At 41.1% G+C, this 25657-nt stretch overlaps 1 pseudogene across 1 annotated transcript; it reads left to right on the top strand.

Moving 5' to 3' along the window:
• The first annotated feature begins 23978 nt into the window (after positions 1-23978).
• On the top strand, positions 23979-25102 carry LOC311580516 (DNA-directed RNA polymerase II subunit GRINL1A-like; annotated as a pseudogene). Its single transcript has one exon. The product of its transcript is annotated as a DNA-directed RNA polymerase II subunit GRINL1A-like (transcript).
• The last annotated feature ends 555 nt before the right edge of the window (positions 25103-25657 follow it).

The raw sequence follows: 25657 nt of genomic DNA, 5'->3' as shown, positions 1-25657 counted from the left end.
CAAAGTGCTGGGATTAAGACCATGCACCATCAATCCCATATAGCTGCTATGATTTCAATTACTAGTTTTCTTTTTCACATTATGTGTTTGGCTCAGATAATTTTATATACACGTATACACATACATGTACGTGCATTTGGAGAGAGACTGAGAGAGATTCATTTATCTTAGGCTGATATTGACTTTGTTGTGCCACCAATGATGACCATGAACTTTTGATTCCCCTGCCTCTACCGCCTGTATATTTACATTACTCGTGTGTGTGCCATCATGCCTACTAAATGCTGTGCAATGTTTTGATCATAGGCAAGCAGTCTGTCATTTCAGTTACCTTCCTCAAATAATAATACTCTTCTAAGTATGTAACATGCTGATCAAAATGTGAGCAAAATGACTTAGCTATTTGCTAAATTAAGGGAGGTTAGAGGTGGCGTCTCCTGGAGCAATGTCATGATGATTTGCTTGAGTACACTCATAAAGAAAGTTTTGCAACAAAAGAAGCGCAAATCACACACTTTGTCTTGTGACATCTTATAAATTGATTTCACATTTGGACAACTTACTGTGGAGTTTGTGGAATTAAATGATGTAAGTATCTTCCCAGTAAACAGACACAAAGCACTCTAAAGTGGAAACTGGGATTCACAAACAGGAACTTCATTGCAGTTGAGAGTAATGTTTCCCTTTTATTCTCCTAGGCATAGGATCTCATAAACTATGATTTTATCATCCTAGTCAGTGGAGAAATAATACTCTCCAAATTTTAATAAAACCATATTATTTAGAGTATATTTCCTCTAAAATCACTATGAAAGATTTATGTATATATGTACATATTATAAATAAATATATATATATAATCCAAGCATACATGAATCCTTGAAAACATATACACACATTTCCATGTATATATAATCTTATAGATTTTATAGATATATAATATGTTAAGGGCTCTAACAGGCCCAAGCATAGCAAACACAGAGGTAAGCATGACAAACAAGCCACAAACATTTTCGCCTTTCACCCTTCTCCTCCATACCCTCTACCTTGCTAAAAAGCATTCCCAAAGCCAGCCACCATGATCCATTTTCTTATATGGCCACTTCTTCCTCCTGAGGCTGAGCACCAAGTATCAAAGTATTAAATTCCAATAATCAAAAGCCCCCTTTTCATATGCCAATTAACTTGCCCAATCAAAATTAAAACCACATCCTAACATGGGTCTTGCCCTTTCTTCTTTATAAACTGCCATTTGCCTAAGGGTCATATCTGTCTCCTCTCTATCCAGAGGCAGCTCTTTGTCCCTCTGGGGCAAACATCCCTTGGCCATCTCCTTTGCCCCCTTTCTTTCCTCTTCCTTGGTCCTCTTCTCTTCTCCTTCATCCTCGGTCTCTTGCCTTTGTCTCTTACCTCCTGCCCTTTGTCCCTGTGGGGCAAATACATCTCCTCTGTGCTGAGAACTTCATTTTGGTGTGTCTTGTACTGACTCTGAGGTGCTTTCAGTACATATACACACAATCACACATATGAATGTGAAACTAGACTAAGCTTATTTGAAATTATTTTTTGGAAGCAAACAAGACAGATTGTTATTCTCCTGTGGGTTTCTTGGACTTTGACTTTCTTTGAAGGCAGAGATGCAGGGAGACCTCACATGAAAGGAACAGAATTGCCTCAAGGTGGTGGAAATCATCAATGCCATTTCACATGGCTTGCTGAGCACCATACCCATCCACATACTCCTGAAAACAGTCTACTGATTTCTCAATGCATGGAGATGGCCATCTTCCTTTGTTCACTTAGGAACTAGGTGGAAAACTGTCAGTTGTTCATCAGATAATGACATTTCTGAGAACTGTTTGGAGCATTTTACAGCAAATATATGTAGTTGTTTTCTATCTTAGGAGAGGCAGAGGCCTCTTTGAGTTTGAGGCAAGCTAGTCTGTACAGTCATAGTGAGATCTTATACAAAAGACAGGGTGGGGACGGAGATGAAGGGCTAGGGAGATGGTTTGGCAGTTAAGAACACTCACTGTTCCTGCAGAGGACTTGGGTTTGGTTCCCTGCACCTACATCATAGCTCACAACTGTCTGTAACCCCTGTTCCAAGTGGTCATGTACATTCTTCTTGTCTCTGCAGGATCCTCCACATAAACACACACACACACACACACACACACACACACACACACACACACACACACACACACACACACACACACACCCCTCAAACATAAACAGGTTTTTAGGAGTGTATGACAGCAATCTCATTTTGCCCACTTCATTTCATACTGTGAGCACCTTGGGTAGCCATCCTGTGTCAGTCTCTCTTAGAATTTGGGAGTGTTGACAGTATGAAGCAGTGATTGCAGCATTTTAGTGACACTATCTTTTAATTAATTTATTTATTCACTTTACATCCTGATCACAGCCTTCCCTCCTCTCCTCCAAATCCTCCCTCACACATTCCTCCACCCCCCTCCGTTCTCCCATCTTCTCCTTCTCAGAGAAGGTGGAGGTCCCCCATGGATACCAATCCACTCTGGCACATAAAATTTGCAGCAGGATTAGGGGTGTCCTTTACCACTGAGGCCAGACAAGGCAGCCCAGTGAACAGGATCCAAGGGCAGGATTCAGAGTCAGAAAGGGTCCTGTTCCAGTTGCTGGGGAACCCACATGAAAACTAAGCTGTGCATCTGTTACATAAGTCCAGCCTGTACATACTCTTTGGCTAGTGATTCAGTCTTTGGGAGCTCCCAAGGGCCCAAGTTAGTTGACTCTAGGTTTTTGGGTTTTTTTTTGTTTTTTTGTTTTTTGTTTTTTGTTTTGTTTTGTTTTGTTTTGTTTTGTTTTTGTAGAGTCTTGACCCCTGCAGCTCCCTCAATCTTTCCCCTAATTCTTCCACAGGATTCCCTAAGCTCTGACTAATGTTTGGTTGTAGGTCTCTGCATTTGTTTCCATTAGCTGCTGGGTGAAGCCTCTCAGAGCTGTAATGCTAAGCTCCTATCTACAAGCATACCAGAGTAACACTAATAGTGTCAGCGACTGGTTCTCTGACACAGGATGGGTTTCAAGTAGGACCAGTCATTATTTGGCCATTCCCTCAATTTTTGATCCATCTTTATGCCTGCACATCTAGTAGGCAGGAAAATTTTGGGCTGAAGGTTTTATTGGTAGGTTGGTGTCCCCTCCCTCCACTGGAAGTCCTGCCTGACTACGGGAGGTGGTCACTTCAGTTTCCATGTCCCCTGCTCCTAGTAGTCTCAGCTAGGGTGGCACCTTTGACTTCCTGGGGACTCCCCTGTCCTAGGTCTCTGGCACATCACAGAGATGCTCCCCACCTTGATTTCACCCAAGGACTCTGAAAAGGAATGATGCATGAAACTGAGGTAAGGCATTCACTCGAACCCAGACCAGCTCCAGCCCAAGGCCCACCTTCCTGCTGTGTCTATTGTAGCTGGAGCATACCAGGATATCAGCCTTGACTAAGTCACCACCCACATTGGAAGTCTCCAACTGAAAATGCTGGCAAAAGTTCTGCTTGGAGAAGTAGATATGACACATGATTGTCACGTACAGGAAAAGAGTAAGCATCTTCCTTTTGTGGCCTGATACAGGGATGCTGGGACTTGAAACAAGAGTTAGCTACTTCGTAAGTCTGTTTACAATGTGGCTATTAGTTACCCCTTAGCACACCAGAAGAAACAGTCAGATGATTTTGCCAGTAATGAAATGATATTTACAATGGATATAGAGTATTAATTTTCATAATATAAAATAAGTAATAGTTGTAATGGTGCTGGTAATTGAGCACAGATAGGCTTTGGTCATTATAGGAAAGGACACTACCATTAAATTATGTGCCTATCCTAAAAATAATGATAAAAGATTACACACCGAAGTGTTTTTCATTTTGTTCTCTAAAGATTTAGAAGAAAATGGGCTAAAATTACAATGTTTATATCTCATTTTTGTTTTCATATGTTTTCTGAATTTTCAAATGTTCATAATGAGTGAATCGTTCATACGTGTCAAATGTCAAGAGATGTCAAGTGCCTAGAGAAAATTCTTGGCGTTTTGACAAGGATTGGTCTAGACAATAGCATCTCTGCAATTATCTTCTATTTGTCTTATGTGTTTACATCAGTTATATAATTAGAAGACTAAGTCAGAACACAGAAGCATGAGAAGGACTTGGTTTGTCAATGTTAACTTTGAAGGTGGAAAAAAGAAAAACCATGATCATGAGCGGTCGGTGGCCATGGAGGCTGGGAAGCTGGGGAAATGGAATCTGTACTGGAGTCTCCATGGGGGGGGGTGAAGTGCTGTTGGCACACCATCAGTTTACCTAGGTGGGTGCTGTAGGGATGAAGGAAAGGCATCCATGAGGTGTCTAGGTGTCTGTGAGAGAGACACATCTCTACTCACCACTCCAGAAGTTTCGACGTATCGAACCTTCACCCTTATACTTCGCCATAGGGACACACAGTTTGCCATAGGGATACTTCCCTTAGTCCCCTCCTTATCGTGGAGATTCAGGCTTAGTTTGCTAAAGCACACACAGAATTTCTAAAGTGCTGCAGCATGTCCCTTTGCAGCATCACTGCAAGAGACAAATAGGAAGCTTAAAGGCAGGCCATACCAAGGGCAAATGACGACATGGAGTTACAGGGACGGTCACAAACTGCTGGTGAGGATAAACGGGTTCAACTGCTGCGGTAAATAATTACCTTGCAACATTAAAGCCGTTTATACACAAGTAGAGTCAGCAGTTCAACTCTGAACTATATACTCCAGAGAGACACTTATCTTCATGTTCCAGGAGATAAATGAAAAAATAAATGTCTACTATGGAAAATTTAATATGAAAAAGAAAGTGCAAAAACACGGCCACTGTCTGGAAGTTGCTAAATAATCATTGTATAGTTGTAGAATTGAATACCCTAGGCCCCAAACAGGTGACAAGATAACACACCCTTTATGAGCACAAATGAATTTTAAGACCCAAAGAGTCAAGACAAAGTCATAAAGGCTTATAATTAATTAGATTGGATATTTAAAAATAAAGGCACCTGGATGTCTCAGCTAGTAAAAGTTCAAACACCAGATTCCACAGTAGAAAGAATGAGATCCTTGAAGATGGTGTGGCATCTTCCTAAAAGACACTACATGAGCCCTTTCTAATACAGAGATCTCACTTCCACAAAATTTCACACAGAAAATGAAGGCATATCCCCATAAAACAATCCAGAGGGATTTGCAATATACTTGCGCAAAGGTATTTTTCTGAACAGTAAAATGGGACTAGCATACAGTACAGATGTATGAGTCTCCAAATGCCATATGCATGAAAGAAACCAGGAGCCCAGCTGGAGAGGCTGCAGTGGCTGTAAGTCTATCTCTATGCAGACTCTAGAACTAGGAAAAGTAGTCAGTGTAGGAAAGGAAAAAAAATGTGGTTTCTTGGGCAGAATGATGGCTTTGGTAGGAGCTACGTAACTGGAAGGAAGGTCTTCCCTAGTGACTGAGTGTGCTGCATTTTAATAGAGTTGAGAGCTATATAAAATATGCATTTGTGAACACGCATCAGGATATGGCACTGAAGGTCATGGCAGTTGTGACATGTAAGCCATAGCTCTAGAGTAAAATGTGGAAGACATTACCTGTGCTAATGTCTTTTGCATTTGTCTGTCCACTGTTCCTTTTCTTTTCCTCTATGTTTTTCATTTGAGTGCACAGTCTTTGTTTCAAAATTAAAAGGTATCCGCCTATAAAGGACATATGTAAATGTGATCCTGGACATCAGAGGAGCAGTAGTGAATATGAGTGCTGGGTGGCCCTGCACACCAAAGGTCCCCTTTATAGATAAGACAGGCTCTCAACAGCGAATGTGACTGTCTGTATGGGGACATAGCCTACATCTTCAAAGTGCCACAATAGATTCCAGTCAGTGCCAGATAGGAAGAGTCCAGGGAAAAGAGAATTTGGGGACCCTGAGAGAAAACCTGTAGGAAATGGACTACAGAGTACAAACAGGTCAAATGGCTTGGGAGAGTATGAGGCTTGTCTCTGAGCCACCATGCTCTACAGCAGCAGTTCTCAGCCTGTGGGTTGTGACCCCTGTGGCAAACCTCCATGTTCAAAGATATTTATATTATCATTTATAGCAGTAGGAAAAGCAAAGTTATGTAGCAACAAAAAATAATTTTGTGGCTGTGGGTCACCATAACGTGAGGAACTGTGTTAATGGGTCACGGCATTAGGAAGGCTGAGAGCCACTCACCTAAAGGCATTTCGGGTTAATTTAACACACGGGTGGGGATAAGAACACATTTTGGAGCGAAACAGTTTATCTGACTTACACTTGCAGGTTGCAGACTATCATTGCGGGAGTGCTGGGCAGAAGCTCAAGCAGAAACCATGGATGAGTCTCTCTCTCTCTCCCTCTCTCTCTCTCTCTGTTTCTCTGTAAATCTCTCTTTGTATGTGTGTCTCTGTCTCTTTCTTTCTCTCTGTCTCTGTTTCTCTGCCTCTCCTCTGGCTGTCTGGCAGTCTGTGTCTCTCTCTCTCTATGTGTGTATGTGTGTGTGTGTGTGTGTGTGTGTGTGTGTGTGTGTGTATGTGCGCGTCTTCCTGGTTTGCTTTGTGCTTGATTTCTTAAACATCCCAAACTCTCACCTGCCAGGGGTCATCAGTCATCAATCAAGACACTTTCTCACAGACTGGCACAGGCCAATCTGATGGAAGCAATTCTTCACCCAAGATTTTCTCTTCCCAAGTGACTCTGGGTTGTGCTGAGTTGGCAGGATAACAAATTTGCCAAATTTTCAGATTAGCGTAGGGAATCTATCACGTGGGTTGTGCATGCATTCCAACTACTGTGGGAGAGAGAACATGCTGTGTATTCGTGTTTTCCCATCACTGTGGCATGAGGGACAGGTTATACGATTTACATGTATTTCTCCAGGACTGTAGTGTGGGCACACAGGTATGTAATCTCCCTTTGGTTTTCCACTGCTTCCCCACAGGAACTGTGAGGGAAAAATGCAATCTCCTTCTTCAGTTTATAACTGATGCTACTGATAAGGATAAAGCATCCAGTGACACACACCCAGAACCTGCTGCATAGCTAACATTTAGGGACAGTGAGAAACACTATTGTCCACTACACAGCCACGGCCTAATTTGCCCCAGGGCACATGTTCTTTCCCTCACAAACCTTGGTCTGTAACATACATCATGCCTATCACCAAAAAAAAAAAAAAAAAAAAAAAAAAATCCTTACGTCTTTCTGCAGAAATCTCCATTCTTTCTGTAATATGATGCTATGTTTTCCAGTTTTTAAGGCCCTCCTTAGTGTACTATAGAGAACAGAAAGTATTGGGAGCTATCTCTGCAGAGAGATTGTTAATAAACTCACTGATTCTGGCTCCCAGACATAGAAATTGCACATGGTGTCCGCAAGGTGTTTGCAGTTCCAGAAGCCAGGACTTGTGCAGAACAGTAGTCTGCATCCGAAATTACTTCAGTCCCACAGACAAATAAGTTCTGCAAAATTCAGGATGCTGAATAGAGCCAACATCCAATAATGCTGGACTCATTTTCTTGGGAATTCCATTTTATATTCATTTAAAACTCAAACAGAATGGGTCATCCAAAGGTCAGGTTCTATACGACACAATAACTTCTCGGCTGGTGGGAGGGCATGCTTCAGAATTACGGTGTTATGCCAGAGGTCATTCTCAGAAAATCACTCCTCTGAATGCTAAAATGATGGTTTAGTGACCTAGACATTAAAATCAGAAAAGACAGTGTTCTGTTCCCCTGTCGTGGCTTGGACTCCCTGCCCTTAATTAAAGCTGCCTGCTATGTTCTGTCTTGTAATCACAAACTTAATTCTATTACACAAAACCTTGTCATATATACACCCACATGCTCACTTGTTATTTGAGGTTTCCAAAGATACCAAAAGGGTGGATGGAAAGTTCTAGAATCACATAACATCTTTATTTACACAAACCACTTAAGATGTTATTATGCTACTAGCATGATGATGTTTTAGCAGTTAAGAGCACCTACAGTTGTTAAAATAAAAAAAAAAACTGGGTTCAGTTCCCAGAATCCCATCCACATTGCGCAGTCAAAACTGCTTGAAAACCCAGCTCCATGGGGTCCAACAATGTGTTCTGTGGGGACCTGTATGCATGTGGCGAACATGCAACAAGCAAGTACGCCTATGCATATGCACACACACACACACACATGCACATACACACACATGCATGCATGCACATACACATGCATGCACACATACATATCATATATTTTTAAGTCTAATATAATAGTCATAATTACCTATGAAATTATATATACTATAACTATATATATTATATTATAACTGAAAAGGGGCATTTGTACTTCAAACACCAAAAACAGCAGTGTCTGAGTCCATGCTTTGTAGTGATGATGTTAACATTCTCATGCTCAAGGTTTTAAATTAATTTTTATCAACTGAAATTAAAATATAATCATATTATTCCCACATATGCTTTCCTCTGCAAACCCTTCTTCTGTACTCCTCTACTCTTTCTTAAATTTATGGCCTTTTTTTCTTTAATCTTTAATCATAAATATATAAATACAACCTTCTCGGTCCATAAATGTTACTTGTATTTGCATGATTTCAGGGCCGACTGCTTGGTAACAAATGGTTAGGCTCTTCCCTGAGAAAGACAATTTCTCTAGATCTCACTGATATCTACAACTCAACTCTCTGCGCCCAAGACTTTAGGTCACATCACAGGCGGGACTCTGAAACTTTTTAATGCTGAAGAACCGAGAAGTCTGCTGCTGTGAGATTCCGTCCCTTCGAAATTCAGGGAAGCCACGCCCATGAAAACTGAAAAAGATGGCACCTAAAAAGTGACCTGAAGGACTGATGTGTTACTTGTTAAATGGCCATAACGGTTTTGATATTCCCCAGTGATTTTGCCTTCTAATAGGAATCTGCAACTACAATTTATCTTCAGATCTCATACAGGGTATAGAAGATGCCTTGTCCTCACCGCAGAAATACTATATATGTGTAGAGAGAAAAGAAGGAAAAATGTCTCTCATTTTTATAACACAAACCACAAACACCCTAAGAAGAGAGAAGTAAAAGCTTGTATGACTTTGTGCTGTCCTGTAGACCCTTGTACTGTCCTGTAGACCCTTGTACTGTCCTGTAGACCCTTGTACTGTCCTGTAGACCCTTGCACTGCCCTGTAGACCCTTGTACTGCCCTGTAGACCCTTGTACTGTCCTGTAGACCCTTGCACTGTCCTGTAGACCCTTGCACTGTCCTGTAGACCCTTGCACTGTCCTGTAGACCCTTGCACTGTCCTGTAGACCCTTGCACTGTCCTGTAGACCCTTGCACTGTCCTGTAGACCCTTGTACTGCCCTGTAGACCCTTGCACTGTCCTGTAGACCCTTGCACTGCCCTGTAGACCCTTGTACTGCCCTGTAGACCCTTGCACTGTCCTGTAGACCCTTGCACTGTCCTGTAGACCCTTGTACTGTCCTGTAGACCCTTGTACTGTCCTGTAGACCCTTGTACTGTCCTGTAGACCCTTGCACTGTCCTGTAGACACTTGTACTGTCCTGTAGACCCTTGTACTGTCCTGTAGACCCTTGTACTGTCCTGTAGACCCTTGTACTGTCCTGTAGACCCTTGTACTGTCCTGTAGACCCTTGCACTGTCCTGTAGACCCTTGCACTGTCCTGTAGACCCTTGTACTGTCCTGTAGACCCTTGTACTGTCCTGTAGACCCTTGTACTGTCCTGTAGACCCTTGTACTGTCCTGTAGACCCTTGTACTGTCCTGTAGACCCTTGTACTGTCCTGTAGACCCTTGCACTGTTCTGTAGGCCCTTGCACTGTCCTGTAGACCCTTGTACTGTCCTGTAGACCCTTGCACTGTCCTGTAGACCCTTGCAATTCTTGGGTAATATCAATCCAGCAACTTTGTCCCCTCTACACTTTTGAAGCATAAAAAAGGATTTTTTTATGAATGGGTTTCTAAGGTCTTATAGAGATAAAGGAATGTGGTACAAGGAGATGAGACATCAAGCAGGCTTTTTAAATAAAGTGGTTAAGGAGTTGGGGCAAATACAAGTAAAACCAAAAAAAGGAGTGAATGTTTGAACAGGCAGGTATAAAAATGTTCCTTTCTGATTTTTAGTTTTTGCTGGTTTGGTTTTCCAGATTCTTCTTGAATAGAACCATTAAGGTAGTTTCTGCCTTTGTTGTGCTGATCCATGGTAGAAAACCCACAACCTGGGCCAATACAGTAGCACTACAGTTATCTCCAACAGAAGAAAAGGAAAATGATAAAACTTGAGCTTTCACCCTCATTCTTCTCTTCTACCAGGAAGTCTTGATTCACCTACTTGTTCTGACTAACACATGGCTGCTGTTAGAGTATTTCCTGTAGAAAAGTGAAATTCTTTCTCTGGCTGCTCTTGCTACTAAACAACACACACACAGTTCTGTCTTTCAGGGGAGTACAATCAGACGGAGCTCTCTTTATTTATAAAACAAGACAAAACCCAAATCTACATGTTTCTTATTAATGACAGCTATATGAAAGTGCTTGAGAAAAACTAACCCTCCCCGTATTATTACTGAAATAATAAAATTTTGCTGGTTTGCTAGAGCAAGCTCTGTCTGTAAGAACAAGAGCACTTTGAACATTCAATTTTGTTTGCTTGTCTGCTTTTTTGATTGTCTTGTTTTTGACTAGTAAAGCTACCTGCCTCAGAGGCCAGCCATCACTCCACACTGTAAAGTACATTAGATATTTGGCACTCTGGGGCTCCCTGTTATCCAGAGAGGGTAATTGGAGTAACTGGATTTTTGTCCTCATTGGAAAGCATATCAAATACAAATTTAATGAAACATTTTAACATGTCCAAACTTTAAAAATCAACTCTGACAAGTGCATTTCTTAAACTTGATTCTTTAATAGTTGGGGCACATTGGAGGAATATTAAGTAGTCCTGAACACAAACTATGTGCTTAGGAGCTGTCAATATTCCTTGAAGGCAAAGTCAGCTGGTGCATACTTAAGGTGTGTTTCCAGATGACAGATTGGACTAATATCCATTTAAATGTAGAAGTTTTTAACTCTGCAAGGAAAATACCTTTTACCCCAAGGAGAAAACAATCCAGGGCTTTTGGTTTGAAAAATATCACACAGTTTTCTTCAGAGCGTAATGGAAAAGGTTATATATAAATATAATTCTTCTTTGGTGTGTACAAAACTTGTCAACTCCTTTTCTTTAGTATTTTCGTGATCATTTCTTCTTATCCAGCCTGACTATATTGCCTGTGTGCAGAAGCTTAACCTTTCTGTTGACCTATTAATAACAGCCTCCTCAGGCCGGACGTGATGGCGCACGCCTTTAATCCCAGCACTCAGGAGGCAGAGGCAGGCGGATCGCTGTGAGTTCGAGGCCAACCTGGTCTACAAAGTGAGTCTAGGATGGCCAAGGCTACACAGAGAAACCCTGTCTCGAAAAACCAAAATAAAATAAAATAAAATAAAATAACAGCCTCCTCCACTTCCTTCCCTCCTTTCCTCCCTCCTGCCCCCTCTCCCTTCCTCCTCCTCCTTCCTTTTCTCTCTCCATTCCTATCTATCTTTATATTTTCATCTCTAGTAGTTTTATGAGTCTATGAATAGGAACATGATATTGTATAAATTAACCATACACTATAGGAGGGAGTAAGACGGTTGTTGGTAAAAGCCTAGTGCTCCAGCGTGAGCACCTGAGTGCACCCACGCAGGTCCACATAAAGAGCCAGACCTGACAGCACGTGCCTGTAATCCCAGCACTGGGGAGGCTGGGTAGGAGGATCTCCTGGTTTGCTTCCCAGCCAGAATATTTTACTTGGCAGTCTCCAGGTCAAGATGAGAACCTGTCACCAAAATAAGGTGAATGGCTCTTGAGAAACAGCACCTGAATTTGACATCTTGCCCCACTATGTGCACACATCAACACATAAATGTGTGTGCAAGTGCATGCGTGTGCACGTGCGTGTGCGCATACACACACAAGTGCTTATGTACACACAAGTATATGACCATGCATGCACACACATACAGGTATGTATGCATGGACATATACATGCATACATGCACACACACACACACACACACACACACACACACACACACACACACATTCTACTAAGGAAATATTAGGATTCAATCTGTGGCCTCTACTTTCTTTCCTCTGGGGAAGGGCCATCAAATCCCACTTAGAGTCATGAGCATCATTTTGGGGAACTGAGGACTATGTGCCTCCACAGGAAATAAAGAAAAGACTAAGGAGCTAGAAGACTCCCTGGGAGCCTCTCTGGGATACCTCTATCTCCTAGGGTTAGTATCCTAACACTGTCAACATGCCTTTTATAAACCATCCAAACTCCTCCTGAATATTTTTGTATCAGTGATAAATGAGTAGATTTAGGTTTCTATGCATCTTCAAGTTGATCACATAACATACAACACTGGAAAAACTCTCTCTCTTTCTCTCTCTCTCTCTCTCTCTCTCTCTCTCTCTCTCACACACACACACACACACACACACACACACACACACACACATACACACACACACACTAAGGGACAGAAAGATAGAACAGGGGTGCAGAGAGATTACTCTACAGTTGAAAATAATAACACAAAGTTTGATAAGCATATCTGTTTATACTTAGCTCAAAATAGCTTTTAAAGTTTACTCTGATATGTGTTCTGTTTATGTTCTATTTGTGGTTGTGGAGAGGATTCCGTTAAAGTTCTTGTTGTAAACAAGACAAGCACTCACTTAAACACCTGATGGGCCTCGTTGCCATCCTGTAACTCCATTCTCAGAGTGGTACAGGATACTGTAGATGCAAGCTGGCTGGCAAGAGCCATATACAAGAAATCTGGGTTTTATTGAGAGACAGTGCCCCAGTGGATATGGGGGAAGAGGGATGAGGGAAGACTCCAAACTTCAGCACTTTGCCTTCACATGTACATGTCCCCTCACACAGATGCACACCACACAAAGACACACTCATACATTAAAAATCATAGAAATGATATCACTTGGAAACTAAATAAAATGTTAGCTACTTTCCAGTTCTCTTTGGCATTAAATGTGGTTTTAGTCCATGGCATCTGATAACACGGTTACATCCTCTATCTTTTGTGACTGCACACTCCCAAGGCTCTGCTTACTCAGTGGGTACATGTGAGTGCTGGTGAACATAGTTAACCATCATCACTGACACACACACACACTGCCAAACACAGAGCTTATCTCAAAGCACAGCGCCTCACTTTCTAAACTGAAGCATCTTTTTTATTTTATTACATATTTCTATAGTCTTAGAACTTTGAGCAATTGGCCCAGAGCCAGTTTGCAAAGAGATGAAGACGCTGACCATGGCAGGCTGCATGGGCCAGATTAAAAAGTCAGGGAAGATTGGCACATAGGCAATAGTCATTCAAGCCCAGCGAGTTTATGCACAGAAATGATCTGTCACTTCAATTCTACTTAACATGGCTGGAAGACAACTGCACTCTGGCCTGTAGAGAAGTTTAGAGTGACAGGTGTGCTAACTTTCCTGAGCTAGGTGGTGATGTCAGACGCTGAAGTAACCATCTTGTGGATTGTAATCATGTGCAGCTTATTGGTATATGGCAACATTTATAACCTTTTCCCAGACAGATTAATATCCCTAATTATAATATTCATCTTTCTAAGATACTCTCAATCTGATGAATATTTAATCCCAACAATGTAGAACTTTCTGAGCCCAAGGATACAGCAGTTCTAGAAGAGGCTTTTGGCTTTGTTTTCCACAAGGCCCAACTTTGGCATATTCCAGAGAGCAGCCAATGGTAAAGAATTCCCTGCTCTTGTGTTTTACAAGGAAACTCAACTTCCACCATTCTCTGTTGTTCTCAGATGATTTTTATATGCCTCCCTCATTCAACCTGATAGCATTTAACCTGAACCTGCTTTATCTTTAAGATACCATTCTATAATCAAGATCCTGCCTACTATAGTATCTTGGAAAAGGCATCTTCTCAACTCTGTCTCTGTGTCAGTCACTGCAGAAACCCATGCTATGTCTGTTTCTAACACAACATAATAAATTCTGTGAGAGGCTAGTGTTGAATGTCCTTCAGAGGCCATAATGTTGAGACTGTGGCCAGCTGTCTGTGTCATGCATGTCTGTCTATCTGAGTGTTCAACTGCAAAAACAAACAAACACACACACACACACACACATACACACACAAAGAAAAACAAAACAAAACAGTCCTATTATGTGCTCTGGCTGACTCCTTTCATTAGTCTTTATCCATTCTCTACTTTTTTCTTGTTTTCATGGAAGGGGAAAAGGAGACCAGAGGCAGACCCAGTATCTCTTATGTTTTATAGACATGAGTTCAACCGGAAGCTAAGAGGTAGGTCAATAGTTCTGTCATTTTTTTATATATATTCTTGTTTGAGAGGCATTTTGTCCAACTACAAAGAAAGAAACATTAGACATAATACTTTTAAGGAATAACAAAATGAAGTGGCCAATTAGAGATGATAGAAATAAGATCTTGTTGGGTTCATCCTGGACCATGAAACTAGACTAAGATCACCTGAGCAAGAGGCACATTGAACTTAAAAATAGTCTGTAGTGACTTTTGAGAAGACAATACAGCGTCTCTCTTTGGAGCAAAGGCATCCCAGTCTTTTCTCAGTGGCAGGAATGGATTTCTTGGGACATATCCATTAGGGTTTCTTGATGTTTTGAAGCCTCCAGCCCAAGGAGGTTTTATTTACTGCTCTGAGACTAGGATGTCAGTGCTTCAAGAATATGGCTTCTAGTCAAAGCGCATAGTTTTTTCTTGATAATTCACAGTTTAGGGGGCGGGGCAGAGATAAACAGATGTATTTGTAGGAACTCTTTTAGCTATAAAGTGTTCTTTTAATTATGGGTTAGGCAGAGAGCACTGGAGGCTATCAGTGGCATGAAAATCATCTGTCATTATTTAAAAAAAATTAGGGCTCCACATTGAAAACTCATACCCAAAGGTCACTTCTCAGGTGAGCATGAAATAGGAAACAGAATAAGGGGAAATTAGATAGGCCACAATAAAAGCAGTCACAGGGAGAGATAAAAGATAAGAGACTCTGAAAGACCATTGTTTCAAATATGTAGCCTCCTTGTATGACCTTGGGTTAAAACCTAGGTGTGAACTGCTTGGAGGGACCCAATATAAATGGATGACTTCTCGTGGACACAGTGCAGAAAGATCAGAAGAAACATTTGCAAACCACATAAACAGGACATAACTGTGTTAATCAAACAAATTGTTATAGATTCATGCTTTATACCAGATGCTAAGCCTTTTAAAATAAAATTTTAAAACACACCTCAATTACCTCATATTCCCTATAACTTGTTATATCTGGGTGATACGGGTTTTAGCATGCAGCATGACAGACCTAGTAATTTGGTCTGCTTCTAATATTACAAAGTGTGTCTTCAATAAAATGTCAAATAAGCATGTACACATTAGAAAAGAAAAACATCTACTTCCAAAGATGAAAAATAATTTAAGAGACAATAGTAACAACTCGCACACTGAAGAACAAAATATAAAGTCAGTAGGCCATACCTGCTTTGGCTTTTAACATCCACCACAACCCTGGATTTCTATAGAGGAATCTTTGCATCTGTGAATATATTTGTAACTATGCTAGTCCAGTGATGATAGATGCTAGATTGTATCATAACAATTTTTCAATCCTGATAATTTTGTATTTCTGTTTTTGTCTGTTTTATTTAATAATGTCTCATCTATAGCCAAATGTGGCCAGAAAGTGGCATGTTCCTGCCTCATAGAGTCCCCAGGGGCTGGGAGTCCATGCATCACCTGCAACTCACATGCTATACAATTGGTTTTTTCTTTGCTTTTTTGTTTTATTTTTTTTCCCTTCTCCACTCTATTAGCAAGTCTTCTGTTTCATAACTCCTGCCTTGGGTATCTCTTTAATACTCTAACAAATACCTTATTTGTAGACTTAGACATTATTCTTCTCAATTGAAGGTCAGGATCTACCATTTTAAGACAAGGTGGGGCTTTCAAACAGCTAGTCTCATTGCACTCAGAGGCATGAGCAAAAAGAAATGCATGCATGCTTGTATGCATACATCTACACTTGCTTGCTTTCTCATGCGTAACCTAGGGGATGATGCCACTCACAGTGAGCTGGGTCTTCCCACCCCCTATGTATGTACCCACAAGCAAAATGAATGTAGAAAATCCCTCAGTGAGATGATCTTTCCGGTATAGGAACATTGTGTCAAGGTGCCAATTGAAAGTAACAATCCCAAATACCTGATTACTTATTAAAGACCTGCTTCAACAAGACAGAAAGAAAAAGATCTTTCATATTTGGAATAGAAAATTAACAAATGACAAAGGTATGCATCTTAGAAATGATTAAGAAACACTGCTCTGTGGTAACACTCAGCTCTTCTATCTGTAGATATGGGGAAGATGTTTCTCCTTGAAAAATGTGTGATGACTGTCTCCATGTGTGTGAAGTCTAACACTCTGCTACAGCAACTGGCTGCATCCAATTTGTTACATCCAAGATACTCAACAGACCATAGGAATGAAACCATTATTTTATTCCGAAAGAAAACGAAGCCATGTTAAATAATAGGAGTCTCTGTAGAGTAGACAGTTTGCAACTCATGAAAACTCCCTGATATCCAAATTAAATGCAGCACCCAGAAGCAAACAATCAATAACTCATTTTCTAATTCTTTCAAAGTCTGAGATTTCTTAATGATCTGCCTAGGCTGCACCTGCACAATGAATTATTGAACAAAGAGGGCAAGCTCAGCCAGGCGCTGAAGGGCGCTATCAGATGCAGCTCGTGAGAACTGCACCATGGAGGATGCCAGCCAGCAAAAGGCAGCAGCATCAGGGGACCACAGCAGGGCTGTAACACAGGACTGCACTCACTGCTTGGCTTAGGGGAAAAGCCAGTTTGGAGACTCCTGATGCTTCTGATTGGTGCACAGCAGTTAGCAGCCCGGTTTGAAAGGACTGAGCTTGGAAGGAACAGAGCTGAACTGCCTTGGGTCCATTGAAATGATGTCACATCAAACCTCTAAAGTAAAACAAGCTTTTACATTTGCAACCACCTAATATTTCAGTGTAATGGTCGTAAGTGAATTCCAAAGCACAGACATTGATAATGCAACTCTAACTCATTCTGACTTGACAAGTTACTCAGTGATGTTTGGCAGCATTTATCCTTTGTTTATAGTAGCCAGGATACATGGTTCAGGTACAGGTCCCTAGGAAACCTCTATGGCCCATATATATTAAAATGACTCAGAAAAAAATAACTCTCAAGTTCTAGAGTGCTGTTGCACACATGGTCTCCCAGCAGCTGTGACTACATGCCCAAGATTTGTACAACATCAATGGCAGCCAGAATTCAGGCATGGATGGGAAAGGGTTTCATCAAGTCCTGCCCCTAGGAGAAGAGCTACTGAAACTTCACTGCTTCTGGGAGTGGGAGAGTCAGTTTTCTTCAGGGAGTGGGTGATTCCTGAGAGGTTGCCCACGCTCCAGGAGATGGCCCTAAGCCTATGAATATACAGGCAGCACTGGGTGGATTTAGTGAGTTCAAAAAGAAAGCATATCACCTTGGGAGGGAAAAGTGCTGAGAGAGATAGGGGGAAGTCGGGGAGGGTTTAACTAAAATGCATTATATGCAGGTATGGAATTCTAAAACAATTAAGTTGGCTAGTTTCAAGCTGGGAAGGATACGGCTACCTGTCTTGGGGATGTGAGGGTGGGTATCTTTGAGATGACTTGTTGCATGAGGTTTTACTTTATAAGAGAAACTTGAAGGGGCCTGTTTCTGGGTTACAGACGGTCACTTAGAACTGTAAGCCACAGGAACTTGTGATAGAACTTACTGATAGGTCTAAGTGACTCTGACACTTGACAGTGAGACAGAGTATTCTCCTAGGCACATAAATTTCAGGAATTTCAAAGTTTTTCAACTTGACTTCTTCCCAATGTACTAAGATGGTTTCATGGGCTTGGCCTGCCCTACCACTGAATAATCACAGTATCACAATGCCTAGTCCTGCTACTGACGAACAAGGTCCTTTGAAAAGAAGCTCTCAAGGGCAATCTGCCTTTCTCCTTCATTGCTGACTAATATTTCTGACTGAAAAAAAAATCTAATGCTCAATATTTTAGGGAGTGGGTAATACCTTTAAATTACCTATGTCTCAGTTTAAATCCCAGGCATGTCATCAGCTACCACGAGTCCTTTGTGAGCCTTAATTTATTTACAGGTACAATGGGCCAAAGATTGTAAGAAAGCTTCCTTTAAAAATAACTTGTTAGTGATAAGTTTTATAGAATAAATATGCATTTATCATACATGAGAAAATATAAAATACATTTCCATGCATATATATGCATAGGAAATCTATGAAGAGTGAAATTATAGTTGTGTATTTTTCACCTTTCTAAAAAACTTTATGACATCTTTTTAAACTTCTTATTGTAGATAAACAATTATACATATTTATGGGCAGCAGTATGCTGTTTCAGTGGGTGTAAATACTGTGTACTGACTTGTGATTTAATATATTCAGAAACTGAAGTATTTATTATTTCTTTGTGGAGATAAGATTCAAAATTTCGTTTGGATATGTGAAGTGCGCTATTTATTATTATTGTTATATAGTCACCCAATTATGCAGTGGGAAACCAGGCAGGCTCTTTCATCTAACTATATCTATGCATGTGTTAAACCAGCTCTTCTCATTGCTCCAGCATCTTTAAAAAATGCATTAGATTTCCATCCAGAGAACAACACAGTTCCATTTTGAAAAGTAAACATATTTAGGTTCTTAACACACTATCATTTTGCTGAAGGCATAGAGGTCGCCTCAGGGGAAAACCATTTTATTCATAAATATGGAAACAGTAGACATTTTTATCTGTTCTCGAAGATATGAAGAAACAGGGAGAAGTGGCTCTCTAGCCTGTGGTGACTGGGGTGATAAGTGCTGTCTAGAGATGTCTTACTAGAAGCCCATGATGGATGCTGGTGTTCTTCCATGGAGTGATGTCCAACTTCAAGATGCAACCCCAGAGAGACAAGGAAATAAAGCAAGAATTCCCTCCTATCGTAAGTCACTTACTGAGTCTACACTTAGGTATCCTTATTTTTAAAAATATCCCCAGCACTTATGAAACCCCTGAAAAGATCTCTGTTTAGAAATGATTTTTCAGCAATTGCTGATTTGGGTATGGACTAGAAGAATGTGAACTCAAGTAGTTTCTAGTCTTGACCCACTGAGGACTCCAGCATTTAATTAATGTGGATGTAGACCAAAGCCATTGGTTCTGCCCACTGAATAGAGGTATTTCATTTAGCAAAGATACACCAGCAGTGTAATCGTAACAGCAATACTTTCTTGACCACTGCTTGTAAACAATGAAATGGTAAGCCTCAAATAGAGACCTCACCAGTGCGGTATTATAATTCGTAGATTGATAACTGGTCCAGTTATAACCACTCACTGTTAGTATTTTTCTTCCTTTAATCTCTGAGAGCCCTTTCTCCTCTGATTTTGAGTCAAATTTAATTGAGAGGCTGAGTATGCCTTTGTTCTTCAATCTGTGATACAGAATGATGCAAATATATCTTTCCCTCTGGACAGAATTTCAAAGTCCTAGATCCTTCATTGTTACAAAAATCTCAGACCCTGGTGTTACAGTCTCCTATGACAAACCACAACCAAGAGAGAGGTCCATAGATTTGTTAATAGTCTCTTTCTCTACATTAATGTCTTTAGTCATTGCTGTTGAGGCTACTCACATGCCTCCATCTCTCATATAGGAATATGGATACGATGTATGCTAATGGATCACTGAGGATGAACATTTCTTAATGAACATCTCTAATGTCATATAAAAATAAAGGCAAATTGGCTGAGTACTCATTTTTTCCTAGAATTAAAGACCTCCTGATGAAGAAATTGATAGCAAGATTGCTTCACACAGCTAGTGAACGCTGGACCTGAGACTTCAAACCTATCAGTTTTACTTCAATCCATGTACCAAACTTATTCTCAAAGAGCAAAGGAAAAATATAAAATTTTTAAAAAGTGGTCCGTTAAACCGTGATTTGTGGACACCAGAGCAAGCATCCAAGCCAACAAAAGGTCAATTGCATATTATGCATAAATATATAAAATCACACTAATATGACAAATGGAAACCAAACTGAAAACAAAGAATTATTGGTGTGTTTTATCTCTTTCTAGTACATGCTAGGTGGTAATGCTTTCTGGAATGTTCCCTTACTTATCCACCCTACAGCTTCCAAGAGTTATTGCTCTATGGAAGTGTAATCCATAACCACAATGTTGCTTGAAGGTTGTTATCTGGAATTGCTATGGGGGAGCAATTACATTTCCTTACAGTTGACTATATCTCTGTATCATTAAAACCTTATATTAACAAACTAAGTCTTTGTTTTCTATGGAAAAACAACAGATAAAGAACTCTACTTTCCAAATCACAGAAAGGTCCAATTCTTCGAACGCATCCCACTGATTGTGCAGTGGTCACATGTTCCCTGACCTGTCACAAAAGACTTACTTCTCTTAAATTCTTCCACGTATTCATCCAGCTACTAGCTAAAAGGAACTTACTGTCTTCACATGCACGGTGGGTGATGGGAGATAGACTCTGCCCTTAAAGCATTTCAGGTCTCACAAGGATCAGTCAAGATAGACAGGTCCTGTGTTTGGACAGTTTTCAGAGTCCCAAGGATTTGGATACTTTAGTCCAAGGCCACGCCAAATCCCTTAACTTTGGAGAGCGTTTGCATCCTTTAGTCCCTTGGCAATTCCCATGGCATTTCTCTTCCTCTCTACACCACTCTATTATATCTTTTCCAAGGAGACTCTTTTTCATCTTTACTCCTCCCCCATTTTCTTAGAGGCTGACATGAATGGAGTGAAGAAAGAGGGAATAATAAAAGTTCTCTTTGTTACAAGCATTCACACGGACTGTCTGTATCTCTGACTCACCACCATGGCTGACACACTTGAAGAGTTTCCATGCAGCTTCCTGTTCCAAAGAGTTGACCTTTTCCTCCCCTCCTCTATTAAATATTGCACTTCCTTTCTGGTGTCCTTCCCTACTCCTTATTCTTTTGCCACATGGCATCCTACTCTTTACAGAATTCACTTAAAAATGTTTTTCAAATCACCAGAACAGAATGCGTTCTACATTTCTTGCCAGGCCCCAAACAACACAAACACATTTCGTGGGTCCTTTCTTGTGAGATTTTCATGTGCAGAGAATTACTTTTGATATTTCATGAATTTTTTTTTTTTAGTTAATCAGTTCAAGAAATTTAACTGAATGCCCATTACTTGCTTTCTACATTACATTAAGTGTCCAACAGACAAAGATGAATATGGCACAAGCTTTGTCATGGGCAAATTTTACTAAGTAGCGAAATATTGACACATAAATGCTGTGATAATTTATCATCTTAGCTAAGAGAGTTTTTCTTTTTTTGAGACAGGGTCTTACGCAATCCTGGCTGGCCTGGAACTCAATAAGTAGTCAAGAATGACCTTGAACTTCTATTCATCCTGCTTCTGACTCCTGGGACTATACACATGGGCCACCCTTTTCACTGCATGTGACCTCAAATAAATTTTGATAAGAACTGAATATGTTGATTATGTGTGAACACTAGAGCAACTGCTAAAACTTATTTTCTTATGCACACCTAAAATAGATAATTGTGCTATGCTCAGATGAACAGTTTGCTTGAGGTATAAACAGATTTAAGGAGTACCACATATATACTGGAAGTGAGCTACAGCAATAACTATAAAGACATGCTTGGCCTCTAAGAGCTTAAAATCAAATAGAAATCACTACACTAAAATAATTTCTACCCGTGTGACCACTGTTTGCAGGTATAGCATTCTGCCATGTTGAGAAGTTAAAATGGAAAACAGCATTTATATTCATCTTGGTCCTCACCCTGTTTTCCTCTCATAGCACAGAAGTGGGTGAAATAGTGACGATTAAGTAAAGATGAAACCTTATAAACTGTGGTAAATGGATTGCCTGAGCAACAGCACTTGGAATCGTAATGCAAACTCCTTGAAGATGTGAACAATGGCATAGTGATAAATTGACATTTTAGACTGCCGGGCATCAGCAGCTGCTGCTGTGTCTAAGTGGGCTTTGGACTAGAACAGTTGCCTGGTCAACTGAGTTTCCCAGAGTTTTACATGTGGGACAGAAACTTAGTTCAATTCTGTCATATCATGTAAATAACAATATAATATGGACGACAAATCAATCATTTTGGTGACCCACGTAGTTAGTCATCAGATAGTCGTGATTCCATGGACTTTATATGGGTTACTGTTCATATCGTTAAGACGAAGTATCTCACAAGAAGCAACTAAGAGGCAAGAGGTTTATTTGGCTTGTGGTTTGATGAACGACAGTTTGTCAGGAAGGGAAGGCTTGGCAGCAGGTGGCTGTCTGGGATTGAGAATGTGAAAGAGTTGTTTGCTCCTAACTCAATGGAGCAGAAAGCAGAAACAGTACAAGAAGGTGGGCCAGGCAAAAAGCGGCAAGTCCTACCCACCCCCACATCACCCCTCTTCCACCACTGACCCCCCCCCCTAAGCAATTATCATAGTCAGAATTCATCCCCTTAATGTGCCACAACTTTTCAAAACAGTACCACGGTATAAGCAGCGAGCATTCTAGCCATGAGGTTTGGGGGATAGTTCACATCCAAACCTAACAGGCATCGTGCCTAAGTCAAAGCAAGGAGAGAAACTATAGGGAATTCATTATCTCTCCAGAGGGTCCATAGTGACCCAGTTCCTATACCATAATTACTATCAGCTATTTTCCAGTTTTCAAAACAATGTCAATGACGATGATGTTTACTGTCCTGTTTAGAAGATTTCATTTAATAATATGCTATACTTACCATTTTTACGTGAAACTTACAATGGTAACTAAATGAATATTTTATATTTCAGATCAATACTTTTCTGCTAGTACTCGGAATTCCAAATATTTTTGTCTAGCTACTCATTCACATAGAATAATAGAATCTGCTTCTCATTATTGCAGTGACCCTGGCCAGTTACCAGCCCCATGATGCTGCTAGGCATGGACACACAGAAATGAGGCTGAGTCACCATGACTGAAGTTTGACCTTTTGAAACGTTTTGTGATGTACTCGCAAATGTTCTGCTTCTTTGTCCTACTGTCTTTTTCCCGAAGAGTTTTGACAGCTACCTTGATCATTAAAACAAAACTAAGCCAGGAGGTGGTGGCACACGCCTTTACTCCTAGCACTTGGGAAGAAGAGGCAGGCAAATCACTGTAGATCCTGGTCTACAAAACTAATTCAAGATGGCCAGGGCTACACCCAGAAAACCTGTCTTGAAAAAAACAAAGCAAAACAAAGCTAAGCTAAATTGAACAACAACAAAAATGGCCTTGGGAAGATGGCACAGTGTTAGAGTGTATGGAATGTTCTTGCTGAGGACTTAACTTTGGTTGCCAGCACTCATATCAGATGGCTTTTGGGTGCCTGTAGCTTCAGATCCGAAAGACTGACACCCTGTTCTGGCCTCCAAAACTACTTCTTCATATGTACACACCCATACAGAGAAACACACACGTACACATAATTGACAATACATCAAGTCTTAAAAATCAATATGAGAAATAGATCAGCTAACGATGTGCAGCTGCAAAAATACATTGTTCAACAAATATGACTAAGAAATCATCTGTTTGTCCGGCAGTGATTGCGGTTATTTTGCTACCTCGGTGGTACTGCAGTCTACAGGCTCTTATGGCCACTATCAAAACAAGAGGAGGAGGAGCAGGAGGACGAGGACGAGGAGGACGAGGAGCAGGAGGACGACAAGGAGGAGGATGAGGTAGTGCTGAAGGAGAGGTTGAGGCACCAGGAGAGACTTTTGCTCAATGAAAAATTCATTTGCAAATTTCCCGATCAAGGTAAAAAGATCTCAGACACCATAGCCAAACTGAAAGCTGCCGCTGCAGAACGTGAAGAGCTTGGTGGGAGAAGTGAACTGTTTAACCCTGTTCGTGTAGACTGTAAGCTAAGGCAAAGAGCAACCACAAGAGTTGATACTGACACAGGCAAGGCCCAGAATTCTGACCTGATGCTTGATACTTCATTAGTTCCTCTGTGGACGTTAAATCCTCTAAAACAACCTCAGAACCCCCGGAACCTGCACATCTCACTCACAGAGAGACCGAGGAAACTTTGGAGGCTGGCTGTCCAGTGAACACAGGCCCAGCTCCCAGCAGCAGAGAACCGACATCTTCCCTAGCGCCCTGTTTCAGGTCAAGTGGAAGATATTTCCAGCAGCACTGATGGTCTTTTTATTACTAAATTGCAAAAGATCAAAATCTCACACCAGACTGACCCCTCAGAAGAAAACACCAGCGCTGATGACCTTCCAGGGCTCCAGAGCGAGACTCCTAAGAAGCCGCATTACATGCAAGTGCTAGAAATTAGAGCCAGAAACCCAGTGCCCTCTCCTCAAAAGCTTAAGGTCAACGTGCTACCCACACAACAGAGTGACTCACCGAGTCATTGACAGAGGTGTGAGTGCTTGTGCTTCCTCGGAAGAGCGGCAACGCAAAAGCAGGGCTAGGCAGCATCTTGATGACATCACAGCTGCGCGCCTCCTTCTGCTCCACCACCTGCCTGCACAGCTGCTCTCTATAGAAGAGTCGTTGACCCTGCAGAAAGCGGAAGCCGAATTCCGGGGAGATGCAGGCAAAGCTCACAGCACAGAAACTAGCTGAGAGACTGAATATTGAAATGCCAGAAGGGGAGTCTTGAGGGAGAAACCGAGAAGTGAGGGACGAAGACGATGATGCCCAGGCCTCGGATGAATGCTGAAGATGAGCACTGGGAGACCTCGCAAGCTGACCGCTGAGCTGTTATTGTCTTTTATCAAACTTCCTAAGAAGGATCAAGATCAGTGTCAGCGCTTGTTGAGGGGGCAGCATTTTTTAATGTTACACAAAAGTAGCTACAGAGTAAGAGCCCAATTTGCCTTTCAGAAAATGATCTGCCCGTGCTTGTTTTTGTTTGGTTTTGGTTTTGTTCCAAGACAGAGTTTCTCTGTGTAGTCTTAGCTGTCCTGGACTCACTTTGTAGACCAAGCTGGCCTCGAACTCACAGCGATCCGCCTGCCTCTGCCTCCCGAGTGCTGATATTAAAGGCGTGCACCACCACACCCGGCGATTCTCCCTTGCTTGAACAGTTGAACTCAACATTGCGTTGGACCGTATTGTATTACAGTTTTGCAGTATTTTGTGCTTTGGTCTGATAATTTAGTGTCCTAGAACACACTTTTTCTTTAAGATAATTACTTTTTCCTTTCCCTTACTCCTATCAAATAGCATTGATTACATCCCTTCTGGTGAAATACTTTGTTACCGCAGGTACCTA

This window comes from Acomys minous (assembly GCF_964271855.1).
Source record: "Acomys minous genome assembly, chromosome: 13".
In the NCBI taxonomy this organism is placed as follows: Eukaryota; Metazoa; Chordata; class Mammalia; order Rodentia; family Muridae; genus Acomys; species Acomys minous.
The sequence above is the reverse complement of the archived record's forward strand: the minus strand, read 5'-3'. Positions and strand labels throughout refer to the sequence as shown.